This window comes from Ursus maritimus, unplaced genomic scaffold (genome assembly GCF_017311325.1).
Source record: "Ursus maritimus isolate PB19 unplaced genomic scaffold, ASM1731132v1 scaffold_3, whole genome shotgun sequence".
Classification (NCBI taxonomy): domain Eukaryota; kingdom Metazoa; phylum Chordata; class Mammalia; order Carnivora; family Ursidae; genus Ursus; species Ursus maritimus.
Genome location: NW_024425563.1, coordinates 98,040,716 through 98,064,057, shown reverse-complemented (window position 1 = coordinate 98,064,057; position 23,342 = coordinate 98,040,716). Strand labels below are relative to the sequence as shown.

The 23,342-nt window shown below is 40.6% G+C and overlaps 1 non-coding gene and 1 pseudogene across 1 annotated transcript; both read right to left on the bottom strand.

Moving 5' to 3' along the window:
- Nucleotides 1-3,092: 3,092 nt before the first annotated feature.
- Nucleotides 3,093-3,488, bottom strand: LOC103674556 (annotated as a pseudogene).
- Nucleotides 3,489-3,559: 71 nt separating this feature from the next.
- On the bottom strand, nucleotides 3,560-3,699 carry LOC121105946. Its single transcript, XR_005838685.1, has one exon. It is a non-coding gene; the product is annotated as a small nucleolar RNA SNORA7 (small nucleolar RNA).
- Between the last annotated feature and the right edge of the window lie 19,643 nt (nucleotides 3,700-23,342).

Genomic DNA, 23,342 nt, shown 5'->3' with positions numbered 1-23,342 from the left:
GTATGTGTGCACACACAGTTGATCTTTATTATTCACGGATTCCATGTGTGCAAATTCACCACTTTGCTAAAGTTTATATGTATGTGGAGGGGCATAGAATTTGAATGGCCCTGCACATCTTCCGGCTGAGCTCATACGGGGTACCTCCTATGTTCTTATTTCAATCTCAGCTCTCATACTGTAAACAAGTGTGCTCTTTGTAGTCGATGCTATAACATGTTTTTTTTTTTCACATTTTTTTGGTGATTTTGCTGTTTAAAATGACCCCCAAGTATAATGCTGAAATGCTGCCAGAATCCTGCAGGAAAGCTGTGATTTGCCCTGTGTGGAAAACCCGCGTGTCCGTCAGCATCAGTTGCTGAGTTAACAGCACCGTTGGCTGCGAGTTCAATGTCAGCAAATCAACAATATATATTAAATAAGATGTCTTTAAACAGAAACATCATAAAATAAGGTTGTAAATTGATTGACTGATGAAGTGTTGGAACCAGAGGCTTGCTGGAGCCTAACCCTGTATTTTCCCTAAAAGCAATGGTTCAGTATTTGTTAATCCAGTACTTAATGGTGATTTTATAGAACACAGCTACCATGGGATGCCTGGGTGGCTCAGTTGGTTAAGCATCTGCCTTCGGCTCAGGTCATGATCCCAACATTCTGGGATCCAGCCCTGCGTCAGGCTCCCTGCTCAAAGGGAGCCTGCTTCTCACTCTGCCTGCTGCTCCCCCTGCTTGTGCTCTCTCACTCTCTCTCTCAAATAAATAAATAAAATCTTTTTTTTAAGAACACAACTACCATGAATAATGACAATTGATTAAATAGGTCATTGGTTTTTGCTATTGTGTAGAAATGCTACAGAATTTCATAGACTAAGCCTATATACACCACGGTGGCTGAACACCCTTGGTTTTCACAGCTTATCTGGTGAGTCTGATGCTTTTCCTGCATCGCTGATCCTGTCATATGCAAACAAATATGGTTCTCTGTCTTACTTTCTGGTCCTTCACCAACACTAGGTTAAATGAAGTGGTGATCATGACTATTATTCTTCATTGCCAACTTAAATAGAATGCATCCACATTTCCTTCAACATGTGTTTGCTACAAGCGTTTGGTATATTCTTCATCAAATTGATGAATTTCTGTCTGTCTTCAGGTTAGTTTTTCTGCATTTATTTAAATAATCATAATATATTTTTCCTTCATATATTAACATTGCAGATTGCATTATAGATTTTCTAATTTTAGTTATAATTGTGTTTCTGTAATTTTTATGACAACATTTTTTTTAAAGATTTTATTTATTTATTTGACAGAGAGAGACAGCCAGCGAGAGAGGGAACACAAGCAGGGGAGTGGGAGAGGAAGAAGCAGGCTCCCAGCGGAGGAGCCTGATGTGGGGCTCGATCCCAGAACGCTGGGATCACGCCCTGAGCCGAAGGCAGACACTTAACGACTGAGCCACCCAGGAGCCCCTTTTATGACAACATTTTAAACATGCTATTGAATTTAGTTACCTACATTTTATTTACAATGTTTGCACTACATTCACAAGTGAAATGACCTATGAATATTTCCTTATTTGCATGAATCTTATTTGGTTTGGGAACCAAGAATACACTAACCTCATAAAATGGATGGAGCTTTTTTAAAATTTTTAAATCTGGAACAATTATCTGTTCAAAGTATGGTAGATGTGACCTAAATCCAAATTCATAAGCCAACCATATCAAAGATAATAAGGGATGGTGTAGGCTAAAAGCAGTCGATAGCATCTATCGATGTCAATGTTGTTGATATTAGTTCTGGTTGTTCCTGAACATTCTGAAATGTGCCTTTTAGCAACCTTCTTTCCTACAAATAATGTTTTTTCAAGTTTTTATTTAAGTTCCAGTTGGTTCACATGCAGTGTAATATTATTTCAGGTGTACCATATAGTGATTCAACACTTCAATACATCACCTGGTGCTCATCGTAACAGGTGCCCTCCTTCATCCCCATCACTAACTCTCCTCATCCCCCCATCCTCTCTCCTCTGGTGACCATCAATGTGTTCTCTAGAGCTAAGAGTCTGTTTCCTGGTTTGCTATTCTCTCTTTTCTCTCCCCATGTTTGTTTGTTTTGTTTATTAAATTCCATGTATGAGTGAAATTATATGATATTTGTCTTTCTCTGACTTATTTCACTTGGCATAATATACTTTAGCTCCATCCATGTCCTTGCAAATGGCAAGATTTCATTCTTTTTTTTTAAATTTATTTTTTTAGAGAAAGAGAGAGCACATGAGCAGGGGGAGAGGCAGAGAGGGAGAGAGAGAGAGAATCTTAAGCAGGCTCAGCGTGGAGCACAATGTGGGGCTGGATATCACAACCCTGAGATCATGACCTGAGCTGAAATCAAGAATCAGCTGCTTAACCACTGAGGCACCGAGGCATCTCAAGATTCCATTATTTTTGATGATTGAGTAATATTCCATTGTATATCTTTACTACATCTTCTTTATCCATTTATCAGTCAGTGGACATTTGGGCTGTTTCCATAATTTGGCTATTGTAGATAATGCTGTTATAAACATAAAGGTGTATGTATCCCTCCGAATGAGTGTTTTTGTATTCTTTGAGTAACTACCTCATAGTGCAATTGCTGGATCATAGGGTTCTATTTTTAACTTTTTGAGGACCTGCTATACTGTTTTCTAGAATGGCTGCACTAGTTTGCATTCCCACCTACAGTGCACGAGGGTTCCCCTTTCTTCACATCTTCAGCAATGCCTGCCTCTTGTGCTGTTGATTTTAGCCATTCTGATAGGTGTGAGGTGACACCTTTGATTTTTCTCTATAAAACTTATCTTTGCTAGGCAGAGTAAATTTTGCTAAATGGAAAATATTCTAATATTTTTTGTGTTAAGATGGTATGTATTTAAGCCTAAATATTTTCTTAAGCATTATCCTCTTGCCTTTATTCATTAGTACTTTCCTTTAGCAAATATTTGTAAACAGAACTCGAAATAAATCATCTCTTTCTATGAGTTTTCTTTTTTGGTAGTTTTATGGTTTTATTAACACAAATAATGACAGCACACAAGCTGTCTGTCTATTAATTTTCTTTGCTGTACAGCCTGGCATTGGGACTGATGGCCAGCTAGGCTGTTCTTTTCACAATGGCATTGTGGTTCTTGGAAGACATACTGGGAACAATCTTTTCACAGTGAGATTTGTAGCACAGCAGCAACATTTCAAGCTCCTTGACATTGTGGACCAGGAACTTCCGGAAGCCACTGGGACACATGTGCTTTGTGTTTTTGTTGCTCCCATAACCAGTGTTGGGCATCAAGATCTGGCCCTTGAGTCTTCTGTGCACCTTGTTGTCAATGCCTCTGAGTTTCTGCCAGTTGTGCTTAATTTTGACATATCAGTCAGACGGGTGCCTGGTGAACTACTTGGTCCTCTTTTTAATGATTTTGGACTTCACCAGAAGTCTGAGGGCAGCCATGATGCCTTCAAGAAAGAGGCTGAGATGGTGTTCAAGAGTCTTGAAGGGGACTTTCCTGCTCAGGGCTTGAACATTGTTGCAGTGTCTTCCAATCACCAGCTACTGAGCAAGCTGGGAATGGAATGGCAACCGCTCTGCCAGGCTTTCTTCCTCTCCTGTACCTGAAGCTGGCAGAATACTAGCCACTCTCCAGATGCCAGCCTGGGAGGTCATCTTCTCATGATTCTTTTGAATGTTCTGAGATGGTTCACATTGTGGAACCTCTCTTTCATTTCATTCTGGTAGAAAATATGAATGTATCCAAAATAAAAATAACAGCTTTATTGCAATACTGCTTCTTTTTTTTTTTGAAGATTTTTATTTATTTATTTGACAGAGATAGAGACAGCCAGCGAGAGAGGGAACACAAGCAGGGGGAGTGGGAGAGGAAGAAGCAGGCTCATAGCAGAGGAGCCTGATGTGGGGCTCGATCCCACAATGCTGGGATCACGCCCTGAGCCGAAGGCAGACGCTTAACCGCTGTGCCACCCAGGCGCCCCTATTGCAATACTGCTTCTACATATCTAAGTAATGCCAAACACAATTTCGGATATTCAAAATTAAGTCTAGTGTCTTGTTTGGACTCTCATTATGTAATTGTCTAGCTCTTTCTTTGCTTTCAACATTGAGCAAGATACAGTCGCTGGATCGGTGTTCACAGTGTATCAGCTTCATTTCAAATAATTCCATTTGTTAAAATACAAACTGCTACAGATTTTTAGCACTGCACTGTTGAATATTTTTGGCTACAGATTTCCAATTTGTCTTGAATGAAATATCATCCAAATTTATAACACTTGTTAACAAACCGAATGGCACTACTGTAGGTCCCTTAGTTTGATTTACAGCCATTTCTTAACCTTAAAGCATTTCCATAATGTGAGTAATAGTGGCACCAAAGAGCAAAAGCACTGCCCTGCCCAGGGGTTTTTCCTTTTATATGTAAATCAACATCACAATTTTGTAGTTCACCTACAATTACAGTGACTATTTTAGGTGTGTATAAACCAGTGTCTTAACTTGTTAGGGTTGTATTTATTGACTGTTTACATTCCACAACCAATTCCAAGGACAGCTATGTTTCATAAACTTTATGAGCCTTGTTCTGTTTAGCATTTCACTTTATCAGAATTCATATTCACAATATTGCTGCAGACCTGTTAGTTTTGTCTTCATTATTGAATACTTAAGCAGGATTTGTAGTAAAATTTACCATTACGACAAATATTTCATTTTTGACGAACTGAATTTCAAAGACGTTACTTTGATTTTACAAACTGGTTTTAAAAATCAAACCATTATTTGAATTTAAGTAAAGCCTTAAATAAGCCTTGCTATAAAGCTCACATCAGTTATATGTAGGCACAGTACTTCTACTAAGGGGCCAACGCATTGAAAAGCTAATACTTTTCTTTTGATTACAGACAAGAAATCTTGTAATTGAAGATAAATGGAATAAATTCCAAAAGGGTCATTTGATCCAAATGGAAAGTCATGTTTCACGAGTGATATGAAATGCACTTACACATCTTGATTTTTCATCTTCTTGGAATAATTCTTAAATCTTGAAGTAGATGTTGGTGCTTCAGCGGATTTTTATCTTCTGGTTTTCTCATGGGGTTTCATGACACTACAGCTCCTGTAGTGGTTGGCAAATGTTAACAAATATTTTGTGCAGTGTATAATTGGCATTAAGTTTATTGAGAAATGCAAACTAATTATTTAATTATTCATTGCATATTTACTTTAAAAAAGGCATTCTTGTCTAAATGCTTTATTATAAAATTCCAAAAGCAGTTCTCAAATGTATGGCATTTATGGAATAACATAACTATAGGTGTTAAGACAGATTAGTGGTTGCCAGGATTAAGGGTGAGGGAGGCTGAGTGTGGCTTTACAGGCAGAAGAAATCCTAGTGGTGATGACACAGTTCTGCATGTAAAATATGGTGATATCACGTGAAGCCACACACATGATAAACCTGTACAGAGCTATATGTGCATACGCGTGCATGACACACACGGAAAAGGATAGATCATCGCTGGTTCGCTTTCACATTCAAAGTTCAACTTGGTCTGCTCACTGCTTGTGTTACACATTCAGATGGGACCCTCCAAAGTAGATGTCTACAAATACCCTCGTTGCTTATTTTAATGCAACTATCAGTAACGGTAGTTCTTCAATAAGCAAATGAAAAATCTAAATTGATTTTACTGAATGAGAGGGAGGGACAACAGTCCCTAACAAGGACAGCCCTCATATCTATGTTTTGCAGACAAGAGGACCCTGATGGAAGAAAGAGCCCATGACACAAAGAGGCATTCTGACTTGGAGCTGGTTGTAGTGTCTGGATAGGTCTTCCAGTTGCCTCACTTAGGGAGAGGGTACCCCTGTTCCAAGGGAATGAAGAAGCATGTGCCTAGAGTTCTGGGTGGCCACAGTCATAATCATGACAAAGAATATAGCTGGCCACACGCCAACCTCATGAACTTTGAAATTGATTGAGGCTACTTTTATGGCATAATACATGCTCTATTTTTAGAATGTCTTACATGTGCTTGAGAAAAATGTTCCTTCTCTGTTTCTTTGGTGTAAAGTCCTATATAAATCTAATAGTTGGAGAATATCCATTGTATTGTTTAGGACTTTTATATCTCTACTTACTTTTTCAGTGCTTAATCTATCAGTTCTTGAGGGTCATTTATTAAATTATACAGTTTGTTAAAATGAGAGGATTCAAATAAAGGTCAAAGCAGAAAACATTTTTTTAAAAATAAACCCAGTGGAAAGCAGTATGTTAATAAATTCAATAACTGGGGGTGCCTGGGTGGCTCAGTCATTAAGCATCTGCCTTCGGCTCAGGGCATGATCCTGGGGTTCTGGGATCGAGCCCCGCATCGGATTCCATGCTCCCCTGGGAGACCGCTTCTTCCTCTCCCACTTCCCCTGCTTGTGTTCCCTCTCTCATTAGCTGTCTCTATGTCAAATAAATAAATAAAATCTTTTAAAAAATTCAATAACTGATTCTCTGAAAATAGAAAAAAAATTGGACATTTCAGAAAAAATAAAGGGAAAAATAGAAACACACACAAAAGAAATTTGTAAATGAAAAACCAGATATAAAAGAGGTACAGAGAAAGTTAAAAATTATTAAGAATGCTTTATACACATACATTATGAATAAGAAATGTAGTCATGAGGATAACATGCTAAGAAACTTCATTATTAACTTCAACTGAAAGAGTAGTAGAAATGCCAAATAAATCAATAGTCATGGAAGAAATGGGGAATTTTGTCAAAGAATTTCCACCAAAAACCTGGTCATAGATATACCTATGACATCATAGGTAAATTTTTTCAAATTTTATTATTTACTTATTTTTAAAATATTTTTTTACTATATTATGTTAGTCACCATACAGTACCTCCCTGGTTTCCAATGCAAAGTTCGATGATTCATCAGTTGCGTATAACACCCAGTGCACCATACAATACGTGCCCTCCTTACTACCCATCACCAGTCTATCCCATTCCCCCACCACCCCCCTTTGTTTCTCAGAGTCCATAGTCTCTCATGCTTCACTCCCCCTTCTGATTACCCCCCCTTTCTTTATCCCTTTCTTCCCCTACCGATATTTACTTATTTTTAAAGATGTTATTTATTTATTTGAGAGAGAGGAGAGAGGAGAGAGAGAGCAAACATGAGTTGGGGGAGGGGCAGAGGGAGAGGGAGAAGCAGATCCCAGGATCATGACCTGAGCCAAAGGCATACACTTAACTGACTGAGCCACCCAGGTGTCCCATTTTTTTTTCAAAATTTAAAGGAACTTTTCCAGTATCACCTATTATGTTTTAGGACAAAGATAAAGCTGGAAACCAGGATGATAAGATAATAATATACATAAAGCACAAACAATCATGTGTAAACCAATATCACTTTTGAATATAAGTGTAAAAAGTTTAATCAGTGGGGTGCCTGGGTGGCTCAGGTGGTTAAGCGTCTGCCTTTGGCTCAGGCCACGATCTCCAAGTCCTGGGATCGAGTCCTCATCCGACTCTCTGCTCAGCAGGGAGTCTGCTTCTCCCTCTCTCTGCCTCTGCCCCTGCTTGTGCTTGCTCTCTCTGTCTCTGTCTCTGTCTCTCTCTCTCTCAAAAGAATAAATAAAATCTTAAAAAAAAAAAACCTTTAATCAGCTACTTTAAGTGCAGGACACAATGCAGGTAGTGTTTCTCACACAGAAACCTAGAAATGACTTGATGTCAGGGAAGCCTCTGATACAATGTAGTAAGTGCATCACTGGGTCAAATAAGAACTTAAGAAGTGATACATAGTTTAGCTTTAATACCTAATTTTAAAAATCTTGATACATTAAGTATAAGATATTTTAACATGAAATATATATGTATATACACACATTTTTATAATGTATTTGTATATATGTAATGTAGATATATATGCATATAAACACACATAATGGCAATAGCCATGTCATATTTAAGAGTAATCTACTGGCAATTACCCCATTAACAAAATAAAATATGACTCTACTCATCATTTTACATTATACTAGAATGCTTAGCCAATAAAGCAAGGAATGAAGCAGAAATACAGGACCCAAAGACTGGAGAATAGACAAAATTCTCATTATTTGTAGATGATACTGCTTACACCTAGAGAATATGAGAATATTGAATACAAATGTTAGCACCAATAAGAGAATTTGGTAGATTGGGTAGACACAAAGGACTTTCTTTAATGCTTGCAATAGATAGCTGGAAAATACACTTAGATGATGCCATGAACAGGGGCAATATCAGGGCAACCAGAAACATAAGCTCTGTTGTAATAAACATATGAGAACACAACAAGAACACTGCAAAAGTTTCTTACTGGACACAAGGGAAGTGCTTCAATGAACAGACACAGCTGATCGGGACGCAACAGAAAAGACAAATGGGGCACATCCCTCCCGGACTCTGATTTGTCCTGATGCAGACAGTTCATGTCTCATTCTTGACTCTCTACAGCCTCGTGTGCACAGCAATACAGTCTGGCCTTTGGAAGGTTTGACCTCCAACCGTGGAGAGGTTTCTCTCCACCTCCCTGCCTTCCTGACCTGGGGAAGGGACTAGAAGCCCAGCTGAAGATTCAGGCTCTAATCTAGTGGTTATTACCTGTGTGTGGTGGCGTTGCCTTTCCATTTAATAAGGTGAACATTTGTGTCCCGTCTTGGGAAGGTGGGCCATCAAGCTGTAGGTAAAAAAACCAAGGACCACCCTCTCGAACCCATAAGTACACATTTTGCCTTGAGTCCATCCCCCTTCAGAGGCCCAACGAAGATAAACATCTACAGAAAAGTAGCTGAGATCCGATGTTATGAGGAGGCCAAAAGAATCTGTTATTGATTTTTTACCCCTGAGCAGATTTTTCTTTCTTTCTTTGTAAGTCTCTGTGTTTTCTTACCTACCAGTGTATTCAATTTTTAATTCTTTTACCTGACGTTTGTATTAATATGCCATGCACCACGTACTACATTAGGCATGGGAGTAAAATGGTGAATGAATTCATACATATTCATATATGCATATATAAATGTATATGAATATGCATATGTAAATGTGGGTATATGTCCATGTGTATGTATGTTGCATACATATGTATATCCTAATTATGAAAATACATATACAGAGGAAAAGTACAACAAGGTATAGGTAATGTGATGATTTCTGAGAGGTGCTATTAAAGGTGATTTTAAGATACTTTCTGGGTTTTTTTCCCCCAAATACTTGTAAAAAGCATGGGCTATTATTTTTCATCTAGGAAAAGCATCCCAAGGAACTTTATCAAAAATACAGAGATTTGAGGGGTGCTTGGGGGGCTCAGTTGTTTGGACGGCTGCCTCTTGGTTTTGGCTCTGGTCATGACCTCAGGGCCGTGGGATCCAACCTCATGTTGGGCTCCTCACTTAGAGGGAGTCTGCTTGAGATTCTCTCTCTCTTTCTCCCTCTGCTCCTCCGCCTTTCTCTCTCTCAATCTCTAGAATAAATAAATAAATAAATAAATAAATAAATAAATAAATAAATCTTTAAAAAATTAGAGAGGTTTGAATTACTGAATGTCAGTCTTTATGACGATGCCCCAGCACACGCTCCACACTAGCTGTGATGTAGATCTCCTCTGTGAGGAGCCACTGCCCAGCCGCGAGTCAACCCTAGTGTGGCTCCAAGTGCAGGCTTAGTTCTTTCATGAGATGCTGGCTTCAAGGTAACTGGTCCTGAATTCTTCCCTTAGGCAACATGTCATGGTGCGGGGCTCATGTCCCTCTGATGCGTATCTTATTTCTTTAATGGAAGACTGCTGTGTTTGAGATTGATGAGCACTTCAGAAGCCCCTCACTTCTGAAATACTCAATCATCCACTTGCAGTGGGGTTGCCCTAAAAGGATGCATTACATAGAGCTTGGAGACAAGGAAGTGTATCATGAGATGATAAGAACAGCCCTGGCAGGAAGTCGTCAGGATCTGAACCAAGACTCCTCCACTGAAAGAGTGGAAGGAAGAGACAGGGGTGGGAGATAGGCAGGTGCTAACCAGCAGGGCTCATTGACTAAGTGCAGATAAGCCTCCGTGAGAGGGAGGGGAGGGAGGGGTGGTAATTCTCAGTTTTCTGGTTGTGTAGGTTAAGGAAACTCATCAAGGGTAAGTGAGAAAGGATGTTGGATAAAAATATTCAGCCAGCAATTTCAAGAGCAATGTGGTCCCTGTGGATTATTTATGCATGCTCAGATAATTCATCGAATAGAGCCTTGCTCAAATTGACCCAAAGATCTTTCATTCAGGTGCCTCTGAACCTCTCTAAAACAAGGTAATTTGTTTCTCTCTATCCTGGGTTCTTTATTGCTGGGGTCTAAGTAATGACCTTTGTTTTCAGTACAAATTACCCTCTTTGCAACCAGGTGATCCCAGGATGATTGGGTTTTTCCCAGAGTCACTTTATTAATCTTTTATGTGGAAAAGTTTTCCCCACAGATGACTTCTGACCCTTAACCCTAGACACTCCCAATCAAGCAAAAACTTCTCTGAATGCTCTCCGTTGGACTTTGTGAATTTCCGCCCTCGACGGAATCTGCATTCTTCCCAAATAGTCACTCAAACAGTTTTACTCTTTTTTGTTTCTACCACCCTTACCCATTCCCGTGCTCTCCCATTTACCAAGTCCTGGGGTTCCTGGTCCACCTTTCAGAAATCAATATCGAAATTTGTACCAACGGGAAAGGATATGAGCTTAACAATTTAATCAGTAACACAGACTGGTGTGGGGTAAGGGGGCAACACTGAATAAACAAGCAAAGGAAATGTGAAAGCAAACACTGAGCTTCTTTTAAGACTAGGATACGTGTACTCTCTTATATCCTCATTCCTGGTATTGGCATGCATTTTATAAACTATGTATGGTTAATATGTATATTTTGAGCATATGGTGCAATTTTGTTTGTTTTTGTTTTGTTTTTTTGTTTTTTGTTTTTTGTTTTTTTTTTTAGAGAGTGCAGGGGAGGGAGAAGGGCCAGACAGAAAGGTAGAGAGAGAGAATCTTCAGCAGGCTCCACGCCCAGTGCAGAACCAATGCAGGGCTCGAACTCACGATGCTGAGATCATGACCTGAGCTGAAATCAAGAGTCCAGCACTTAACTGTCTGAGCCACCCAGGTGCCCCCATATGAAGCATTCTAAATCAGAAACTTCAACATGTAGGTAATCTGTACTGGTTCACCACCTTGAATGCTTACAAATTCGATGAGAGCTATGATAGATTTATAATCATGGCATCCTGGAAGGAAGAAAAGAGAGCACATCTGCCTCATGGTAAGCCCTGTCTTGATGATACATATAAATGAATGTTTGAATGATTGACTGTCTAACATAGTGATTTGAGACTTTGAATAATGGAGAGGTACCACTCTGTTTGTGACTGTTTGCAAAATTCAGCCACAAGGCAGAGCCATGTCTGGAGCCAATGGGAGATCTATATTTATATTTTAGGACGAGACTTGCTTCCTTTAAACCCTAAAATACTGCTGAAGATCTAGAGAAAAGAGGAACACTTGTCAGTGGAAAGGGGTTGTGTTGCTTTTCTCATTTAATAAGAGCAATTTTAGTGGAAATTTAAAATGAACTATTGAACAAGATAAAGATCAATTTCTGTTTAACTATAAATAAACACTCAAATACATTCTGGGTTCTGGCTGGAGATGAGATTGGGGTGAGAGGGGAATGACTCATTACAGGAGGAGGCATTTGCTGGCGGCATATGGTTGTTTTCTTCTCTGAAATAAATGAATTTTAGGATTATCAACAATTAGCCTTTGCCAAAGAGAATTTCCGTGTTGGCTCCAGTGCATGTTGTCCACTTCCTATCACTGAAGTGAAGTGTGATGGAGGACTCCAAGCTCTCCATAAAGGGTGAGGGCACTAGTGAAGTTACTCCTCCATGCCTGCAGCCATGCACGTTAGGGGAACAGGCACCCAACGTGCTGTACTCCAACGGGTATTCTTACAGATCTGACTTGTAAGGAGATTATTTCAGACACATAGCAAGATGGGAAAGATACGTTGGTTTTGATGCTAACTGTAGCAGTGAAACCACACGTACCTCATACAACAGGGCTCAGTGCTTACATAAATATGTGGATTTTTCCTCCTTTCTTCCCATTTTTAAAACAGGCAAGTGAAAAAGTATTATGATCTATGATGGAAAGAACAAAATGGGGAAGGTGACCTTTGGCTGAAAATAGGAAATTAATTCTCAGAACTGCCGGCTTGAAACCCCAATCCTGATTCCCTCCACTAGATAATGACGCAGGGAGTTCCTCTGTATTAATAGCAGCTCAGATAAGCTGGCTGTTTTGAGAGAATCCCCCAAAATTGGAAACCTTAGTTCCATACAGAAAATATTTGGTACTTACCACCCACTTAAGCAAAGAGAGAGAATCCCTGCTCCACCTTCCCCCGCCCCAGTTACCAAGTATCACAGATCTCCCTCCTCCAAGGACATCAAGGACCTGGGACCTCACAGCCAAAGGCTTGCTTTGCTTTAGATCTGAAGATCCATTTCTGGGTGTTTTCTCTTGTAAATATAAAAGGGATTACGAAGAGCATAATGCTAAATGAAATAAGTGAGACAGAGAAAGACAAATACCATATGATTTCACTCATATGTGGAATTTAAGAAACAAAATAAAAAGCAAAGGGAAAGATAAAAGAGAGGGAGACAAACCAAGAAACAGACTGCTAACTCTAGAGAACACACTGATGGTCACCCGAGGGGAGGTGGGGATGGGGAAAACAGGTGATGTGGATGAAGGAGTGCACCTGTGATGAGCACAGGGTGATGTAGGGAAGAGTTGAATAACTATATTGTACACCTGAAACTAATATTACGCTGTATGCTAACTATACTGGATTTTTTTTAAAAAATCACTAAAAAAAAAAAAAAGGAAGAGTAAAGAATGGAGCAGTGGAAAGAACTCTGAATTTGGAATTAAAGCCTTTGCTGGGAAGGCTTCTGCTCTCTACCATCTATGTCCTTGGACCAATCACTTACTTTCTGGGGCTGTAGCAAGGGGACCAACGTTAGCCATACAGTTCAAAAGATTGTTATAAGAATCAAAATTACACAATGGTAGTTAAAGTGCCCTGGACATTATGATATGTATGACATTATTATTAGGAAACTTAAGTGATTTATTTGGAATACTCTAATTTTTAAAGTGTTAGTATTCTACTTGTGTAAAATCAGGATATTTTCTGGTACTTTCCAACTCTCTGTCAAATCTTCCAATATAGGTGGACAAGGGCTAACCTGTGCCTTGGACTGGGTCCAGTTAACTTACATGTCATTTACTGTCACCATCAACACTTACGCAAACTCAGCGTTAGGTTGAACCATATTAAATTGCTAATTCTGAAGGTAAAAATGGTCCAGTATTGCCTATTATACACGTTTCCAGCTAGTGCTACCATTTTCCTCATACAGTTGAATAGATGGGGCTTAGGGAAAGAAGAAGATTGGCCCAAAGTCAACCGGGCAGAGCAGAACTTCAGCCCCTCGGTCTGTGTGTCCCGCCACAGCACCGACAGCCCCTGAGTTAGGAACCTGTAAATTCGCACCCTCGCCTGGATGTGCTATTGCTGGATTTGAATCCATTCAGCACAGCCTGGCGCTCTTTTGTCCCCATTTATCTTGGGCTTCGTTTTCCTTCTGTCAGGAATTCTTCCCACTTTCCGCTGCCACCGCTGGGCCACTCGTCTCTGAACACACTGCTTGAAGAGGTGTGGTGGCTGTGTTGTTTTCCACAAGCCTCATCTCATTCCAGAGGCCAGGCATCAGCTGCTGGTTTTATCCTGGATATCTGACCTTTCCATCTTGTTCATGCTCTTCAAAAATTCCCACCCGAGCTAGATGCCTGAGCGTTTGTGAGCATTACCCAAGTCTTCGAGTGTACTTCCTTTTGGGAGTCTTGGGCCAGGGGATGCAGTTTCTTTGTCTTTTCTTCACAGTGACATCATGATACCTAGAAAACTGTTTTAGAGAGAAATTCATGATTGTAAGTTTGTTGCATCAGAGGATGAAGCCATTGTTTTTTATTGTTGTTTTCAATGATTTTCTTAACGTGACTTAACAACTAATGGAACCAACACATCATGGGTTTTTATAACAACTTGTATTTTGGGGGATGGGGGCAAAAGGAGGAGGAGAGAGAGAATCCTAAGCAGGCTCCATATCCAGCATGGAGCCCAATGCAGGGCTCAGTCTCATGACCCTGAGATCATGACCTGAGTTAAAATCAAATCAGATGCTTAACCAACTGAGCCACCCAGGTGCCCCATAACAGCTTGCATTTTTGAGAGATCACTCTTTGCCAGGCACTGTACTGAGTGCTTTACATGGGCTCTGTATTTTAATTCTCATTCTGAGACTTTGAGTTAGGTATTGTCATTAACCCACTTAACAGATCAAAGAAAAGGAAGCACAGGGAGCCTCAGTCAAGATGACGCAGCTGGGCGGATGGCAAGGGCATTCACATCCAGATGCTGAGCTCTTGGTCTTGGCCCTCTGCTGCCTCCCCAGGGCTGGATCCTGAATGATGTCATTTACTTATTGAAATATTTAATGCCAAGTTGTATGTAAATATGTATACCTATGATCCAATATCCAGATTAAACAAGGTTTTTAACACAGCAAGGCATACATATATTCGTATTTTGTGTCAAGTAAACCAATCTTTTTGACAATTGAATACATCTTTTTATTTTTAAGCAGATGTTTGGGGCCCTGTGAAAATCCTCGCTGACGAATGTTACACTTCCTGAGGCCTAAGCCAGAGTGATACTCAAGGAAGCCCCTGTTGTAACTATTTCTGCCCTATCACATGGGATTATGACAAGGTGGGAGCCTTATGGCTGATCTCCAGGATGCCCCAGAACCCCGGCGATAACAGTTTGGTTGTAGGGTTGTGTACATGGTTGGCTTTGCAGGGGATTCTCCTCTTGTTAGTTTATCACAAGGTCACTTGGGAGAACCTTGCCTTTTAGCCTTGTGAAAACCCTGGCTTTTTTCTAGACAAGTTGGCTTTGTTTTGCTTCTTGCTGCCTAAACTAATGGAGAATGATGAATGTGCATCACTTGTTTTCCTAAATTATTAACAATTCCTTGAAGTACAGAAAAAACAATGCAGGGAATATATTTCTGGCAGACAGCATGATACAATGGGATGGATGTGACAGGCAGAGACTGAAGGTGCTGGCTCCTTCAAGTGAACATAGCAATTCACTGCAGTTAGCTCACAACACACGTCAGCTCTCTCCCACAGTTCTGTAAATTTGGGAGAGTCAATTCAGCTTTTTGAATCTCAGTGTGCTTCTTGATTCCTTTGCTTGCTTGTTCATACATTCACAACCACCCACTCACTCATCTTTTAAGTTTTAGGCACAGGTTCACTGCACTTGTGTCTTTTTTTTCCTCTCTAAAATGGTAAGCATATTACTTCCTTGAGTTCCAAATATTTGTTATGAAGTAAACCTTTCAGGCATGTGCAAACACCTTGCAAAGTTTAAGCACGGCACCAATGTTGGTTATTACACTTTTAAAAATTGTGGCATAGGAAAAATATTTACAATCATCACTACTCTTTAGTTCAGAGGTTTTTTTTCACCCCACATGGAAAGCCAGACCCATGATGTTGTCACTCCCTAGTCCTCGCTGTGTGGATAGACCACGTTTTGTTTATCCATCCATCTGTTGATGGACATTTGGGTTCTTCCCACTTTTCGGCCCTTGTGAATAGTGCCACTGTGAACATTTGTGTATAAGTTTTTGTTTGCCTACCTGTTTTGAATTCTTTGGGGTTAGAAGTAGGAGTGGAAGTGCGGGGTCATACAGTAACTCCATGTTTAAATTATTGAGTAAAAATCAAAGTGTATTACACAGCATTCACACCATTTGCCATTCCCACCAGCAGTGCATGATGGTTCCACTTTCTCTAATATTCTTGCCAACACTTGCTGTCTCCCACTGTTGTCATTATGGCCTTCCTAGTGAGTATGAAGTGCTATCTCATTGTGGTTTTGATTTGAGTTTCCCTAATGACTAAGGATGTCGAGCACCTTTTTACGTGCCTGCTGGCCATGAGTATATCATTTTCAGAGAAATAGCTTTTCAAATTCTTTGCCCATTTTTAAATTGGGTTGTTCGTCTTTTTGCTGTTAAGTTGTAAGAGTTCTTTATATAATCCAGATACAATAGATCCTTATCAGAAATGTGATTCACAAATATTTTCTGCCATCCTGTGAGTTGTTTTTTCCCCCCTGTCTTGATAGTATTCTTTGATGCACGAAAGTTTTTAATTTTGATGAAATCCAATATGTCTATTTGTTCTTTGTGGTTTGTCGTATCTAGGAAATCTGCCAAGTCCATCATCATGAATATTTACTCCTATGTGTTCTTCCAAGAGCATTATTATTTTAGCTGTTATGCCAAGGTTTTGATACATTTTGAGTTAATATATGTATTTTATGTGAAGTAAGGGTTCACCATCATTCTTTTGGATGTGCATTTCCAGTTGTCCCCATACCATTTGTGAAAGACAGTTCTTTATCCATAAAAGGGTTTGGAACCCTCATTAAATATCAGTTAACCATATATTTATGGATTTATTTCTGGATTCTCAATACTGTTGCATTTATCTATGTGTCTATCCTTATGCCAGTATCACACTGAAAGTTTGTAGTAAACCTTGAAATTGGGAAGTGTCAATGTTCCAAATTCATTCTCCCTTTTCAAGATTGTTTTGGCATTCAAGGTCTCTTGCAATTTTGTATGGAATTTGGGATCAACATTTCCATTTCTGTGGGAAAGGCTGTTAGGATTTTGATACAGATTGCATTGAATTGGCAGATCCCCTTGAGGAGCATTGCTATCTTCATAATATTAAATCATCCAATCCATGAACATGATATATCTTTCCATTTTTTATGTCTCCTTAATACCTTTCAACAATGTTTTATAGTTTTTGGTGTACAAGTGTTACCCCTCTTTCATTAAATTTATTCTTATTTTATTTTTTTTGGATGCTATTGTACCTTGGTAAATGGAATTGCTTTCCTAATTTCATTCTTGGATTATAGTCTGTAGATTCACAACTGATTTTTGTGTATTGATGTTGTTTCTTGCAAATTAGCTGGACTCATTTATTAATTCTGATATTTTAGAACAGTCTATATATAAGATCATGTCATCTGCAAATAGTACTACTTCTTCCTTTCCAAACTGAATACTTTTATTTCCTTTTCTTATTTAATTGCCCTAGCTGGGACCTCACAATTGAATAGAAGTTGTAAACTTGTCCTGTTCCTGATCTTAGAGAGAAAGATTTAGTCTTTTTTCTATCAAGTTGTTATCTGTGTGTTTTCCACAGCTCCCTCTTATTAGGCTCAGGAAGTTCCCGTTTGTTATGGACTGAACTGTGTCCATCCCAAATTCATACATTGAATGTGACTACATTTGGAGATAAGGCCTTTTAGGGATGATAAAGATTAAATTAAGTCATAAGAGTAGGTTAATCCAGTAGGACTGATGATCTTATAAGAAGAAGAAGAGACACCACAGTTTTCTCTCTCTTTCTCTCCATGCACACACAGAAGAAAGGTCACATGAGAACAAAAGAAGGTGGCCATCTGCAAGCCAGAAAGAGAAGCCTAACCAGAACCAACCATGATGACAACTTGATCTTGAACTTCCAGATCCAGGAACTGTGAGAACATAAATGTCTATTGTTTAGGCAACCTAGTCCTTGGTATTTTGTTATGGCAGCCCTAGCAGACCAAGGTACCACTTATTCGCAGGGTTTTTTTTTTTTTTAGTGTTCCTTTTAATCATGAAGGGGGTTGAATGTTTGTCAAATGCTTTTTCTGTATCAACGTAGATGATCATATGTTTTTTGTCCTTTATTTTATTGATACGTTGTATTACATTAATTGATTTTCAGATGTTAAACCAACCTTGCATTCCTGGGATAAATCCCAGTTGGAGCATATATACGTGATTTATAATCTATTTAACATGTTGCTAGATTGGGTTTGCTGAAATTTTGTTAAAGATTTTTGCATCTATATTCATAAGAGATATTAGTCTGTTTTCATTGGTGACAATTGGGGTTTTAGAATTCACAGAGGGTAAAGAGCAAAGACAGATTGTTTTCCAAGACTCCCAATCAACCAGGGAAATTTTTTCAAATGACAAGACAATGCAGAAGGAGCCGGAAAGGGTAAATTATATTTTATGTTTATCTTTGACATTTACTTTTAAGGCTTCCTTAATCCATTCTATTCCATTTATAAAGTTAAGTTTGAACTGGCTAAGAAGACAGAAACTAAGCTTTGTCACTGTGTAAGACTTACTATAATCCTTACATGAAGGGCAGAATGCACCTTTGGATGGCCTGACTTTATTCATCCACTTTGTTCCTTTGTATTTAAGGAAGGACCTATGAAAAGTCTTTTAAAAACAAAATGAGCCTGTCTCTTCACCCTGTTTGCTGAAGTCAGATTCCAGTAAATGGTAGGATTCCTTTTCTAATCACCACTTTAACTGGAATTAGTGACTGAGAAGCAACATGCTTGCACTGCCAACATTTCTGAGGTTGTAACCACGTGGTGTTATTCACTTAATTTCTCCACTGCAAATCGTGTACACACAAAAACACACACTACATGTACACATGTAAATGTATCTGTGTGTGTGTGTGTGTGTGTGTGTGTGTGTGTGTGTGTGTGTGATTAAACTAAATTCTACTTTTGAATTACGAGATGGTTCCCGGAGATCATCCGGATGACTCAGGTCTATAGCCGACATTATTGCACTGGTTGAAAAAGGGAAATACTACATGGAAATCAATTTCTCAGGTTGCTTGTTTGCCACTTTCATAGTATTCTGACATAGATTTGAAGCCAGACATATTAACATTCACTGTTTGATGATCTTTATACAAGCTACAGATGAATGTTCATTGCTGATTCTTTGGTGCAGAGATGGAGGAAGGGTCCTTCCACCACTCCTCCTTCTGAGGAAGGGGCCCTGAGCTCCCAGTGAGAGTCTCACTCTTCAGAAAGCCACACCCCTCCCCACTTTCCATCCGGGTGCCTCCCCGCAAACTAATCTCCTTTCCATTTCCTGCTGAGCTTTGTGATTGCCTAGTCCCTGCCAGTGTTACCCCACTTCCTCTATTTAGAGGTACTCCTCTACCCTTTCCTAATTCGTCCTCATGACGTGTGTCAAAGTTTTCTACATGAAGCTGTCATTAATCCACTTTCCTCCTGTAGGGGGGTAGAGAGGTGGGCCTAGGTGGTTCTTAGTCTGCCCACTAGGATAAGCAAATTGGAGGAACTTACAGTGCTGAGGATGAGGTCTGGGGCAGGAGGGGGTTGGACAGGACTGTTCAAGGTCATGTCTCAGTAAGGGTCTTAAAAATACTGTCAGCCTTCAGAGTGGAATAAGCAGGAGCTGTTAGGATCCACTGGTAGATAGGGTATAGACCATGAACTGGGTGGGATGGAAACATACAGAAAATTGGTTTTCAGAGACCCATGTGAGATGTTCAGAGGCCAGGCTTCAAACTCCAGAGACATGAGCTCTGATGTAAACAAGGGGTTTGGAGGACAAGATGGAGCACAAAGGGACCCAAAGTCATTCTCCACAGACAGGTGAGCAGAGGGAAGGGAGAGGCAGCCACTAGGGACCTGAACAGGAGTTCTCCATTCAGCCCAGTGAAGAAAGGGATGATACTAAGTTCTGTCTGCGTGGGTGGGGAGAAGGAAATGGTTGCAGAACTTTGAGTACTGGGTAGCTCAGTCAAAACTGATTTAGGAACTAAGAATGGGCTAGGGGGTGTGTATTTGGGTACAGGTGATTATTTAAGTGAATCTTAAGAAAATATTGGGAAAGATACAGCATTGTGTCAGGAAAAGAGTCTCACTGATCACCAGGTTTGGCCACTCAGTCTTTTGACATCATTTCCAGGTCAAAGTTGAAGGCCTTCGATTTTTCAGGTTGGAGAGGATCAATGTTGTCAATGCATCTCAAAGTAACCACATTCTCAGAAACAAATTCATGATATTCAAACTCATAAGATACCAAATCATAATACAAGAATAGGAGTTTTTTATTAATTTACAGTAAGAAATATTTCTTTCTAGTGATATTCATGCATGCTACCCAAATTAGTAACCATTGGGATATGATTAGGGCATGGGATGATATTTGAGGACCCTGGGAATACTCCTAGGACAATTCCTGGTACCACATAAACCTCTTGAATGTGAATGTCTGCCCAATCCCTTCTATCTAGGCACAGCTGACAAGCACCCCGTCACATCTTTCCCCCTCCTCCCTTTTATAAACCATCTTCTCTGGTGTGTCACTACCATTGGTCGGACTACTGACCCTTCATTTGATTCCTGCATGGCCTTGCTCTGTCTTGCTGTGCCCCATCTCCTGAAGACTACCACAGAGCAGTCATCTCCGTCAGGTCAGAATTCCAATAATGTAAACTTGGAAGCTCAGCTTCAGTCTGAAGGCATGCTATTTTAATTCCTCCGCATTGACCAGGTAGGCATAATGAGACAACAGTCTGACATAGCCTGTATCCTTTGAAGACTTTCTAACCTCAAGAATTTTGATGAATGGCAACAGCCGAGTGGAGAGATGGACAAAGAGCTCATAAAGTTAAAATCCTGGGGTGAGGCAACATCTACTAATGGCTTTAACTTTCATGAACTCTCATTTTGTCTTCACTATATTTGTGTGTGTTATTATTACATTAGAATAGGAATTCCTCAAGGTATAATAGCTTATTATGGGCTTCTACTCCAGAGGTTCTACAGACCCTTCCTGACCTGGAAACATGTGGCCACCCAAGCAGGATGCAGAGACTGGACCTGAAAGTGCATGAGGACCATCAACAGGAAGGCAGACCCATCACCTGGGAATCTTGACAGAATGCAGACTCTGAATCTGTCTGAGGTATGAGGCGGGGCTTGAGCATCTGCATTTCTAACCCGCTCCCAGGTGACAGAGGTGCCACTTGTCTGCAGGCCTTGAGTGACAAGGGTCTAGTGGTTTGGAGACTCACTCTCCTGACTGATTACTTCAGTTTCCTCCATTGTCAGCTTTGTGCCCTTGGGCAAATCCTTCATCTCTCTGAGCCTCAGTTTTGTTTCTATAGAGCAGGAATGCTCCTTGCTTCTCAGGCTCTTGTGAGGATGGAGGTCATGAATGTTTAATGCCTTTGATAGTGTCTGTCACTTACAATCCTTCCTTCTAGCCAATCTCTGGCCTCTATATCTGGATGACCCCACAGGAGGATATGGTACAGCTGTCCCTAGGGTTTTCTCAAAAGCATTCAGTCTGCTCAGGCACCAGCTAACCCATTGGTTTGTCAACAGCTCCTGTTCTCAGTGGGAGTCACCCTTCCTCTAACCCCTGAATCATAGTTCCTGACACCTGGGCCCTTCCTGAACCTGGGAATCCTGAGAGCACCTGGCTTGGTCCCTCAGCATGTACAAATACTGTTGAAAGGTGCCTTATCTTTGTGACATCATTGGAGGAGGACAGAAAACACCTTTCTCCTACCATCGCAAGGCTGTCATCTGGAGATAGTGAGAAAGTCTGGCTTTTAAACTGAGTAGGGTTTATGTTTATTTTGGGAGTACATTTCCTTCCCCAGGTGATCTGCCCTTCTGAGAATTTGGTTAGTGGCCTGCCTTTTTCCCAAAAATGGAGTGACCAAGGGGCACCCTGGGAAGTGGTTCCTTTCTAGCATTTAAAGACTAGCCCAATTTCATTGCCACGTGAAATGTGCAATCCCAGATTGCTGAGCAGAGCTTTGGCCACAGGTTTCCTGTGTACGGGGAAGACACTAGAGTCTGACATTTCTGTTTGAGAGAGTGCAGGATGCTCTTATATAGAGAACAAGGGGAAATCATCAAGTTGTCCATGATTACCAAAGGATATGTAAGAAATATGTTGTCTAAGGTGGAAATTGCTACCCTTGGGTAACAGGAAAAGGCTGGCCATTACATTATAAGTAGGAAATGGGAGGTAATGAAACAGGTGCCAAACACAAAGTGTAACCTCGATAAGCAAGTTTGCATCACAGCTGCTCAATCCATCCTCACAGATGGCTCTTCTCTGGGGCGTTGAAACTCAGTCTCTAATATCCATTGGTGAAATGAGCAAAGAGATTTGCCTGTCGTCACTATTGTTATTGGAAGCTAATACCAACAAAGTGCTAGTAAAATACCGCACAGCATCCTTTAAGATCGAAAGCACCTCAAGGGATCCAAGCTGACCTATGAGTGTCCGTGTCTCTGAAGCCCTGTGAGCTCCGAGGGCTGGGGCAAGTCACAGGGAAGTCATTGCATATCAGTCTTAATGGAGTCAGGCTTCAAACAGCCAGCTCACACAGCCAGTGCGTATGGAGAGGCCATTGTAAAAATGTCTCCCTTGTGTGTGTGTTATAGTTCAGCTCCCTAAAGAGTCTGGGAGCACTTTAACCATAAGGCCTGGCTTGATCCCTGGATGTCTCAGCCTGCTGACTTTTAGTAGGATTTCTGGCGAGAAATTAGGCACAATGAATGATGTCCCCAAGATATCGGAGGAGCAACTCTACCATAAGGCTCCTTAAAACATACGCCTATACTCACATGAGGTCCATTCTGAGCAGTCATTACTACAGAATCCATGCTGGCAAGTGCCCTGAAGATCACCTCCTCATTTTGCAGCTTTAGAACATGGGTCTTTTGATTGTCCAAGTTGGAAACCAAGTTGGGACGAAGGCTCCTGATCCTCAGTCCAGTGGGTGGTGCAGTAGGAACCGTGACATCACACCTCCAACCAGCCCCTCCTCTGCTCTCACAACTGTAATAAAGTGGAGTGCCGAGTGGGGAGATGGGAGTGAGGTTTCCCAGGTGTCCAGGTCTGAGGCTGCCATTCAGAGAGTAGTCTACGGGACTTACATCTTCTGGAATGGCGCAGTGCACGCCCCATACGGCCGGCCTGTGCTTGGAAACAGCCGTGATCTGGCCCAACTTACACACATCACAGTCACAGGGGTCCCAAGTATGATACAAATGGATGGAGTGAGCCCCTGCTTGGCAACAAAACCCAAGGGGTCAGAGCTCAGGCCTGGGTTCTTGACAACAGAGCTATGGAGGCCTGAGGGCTGAACTGGGCCTGGGGGGCAATCCATGTCCAGCCTTCAAG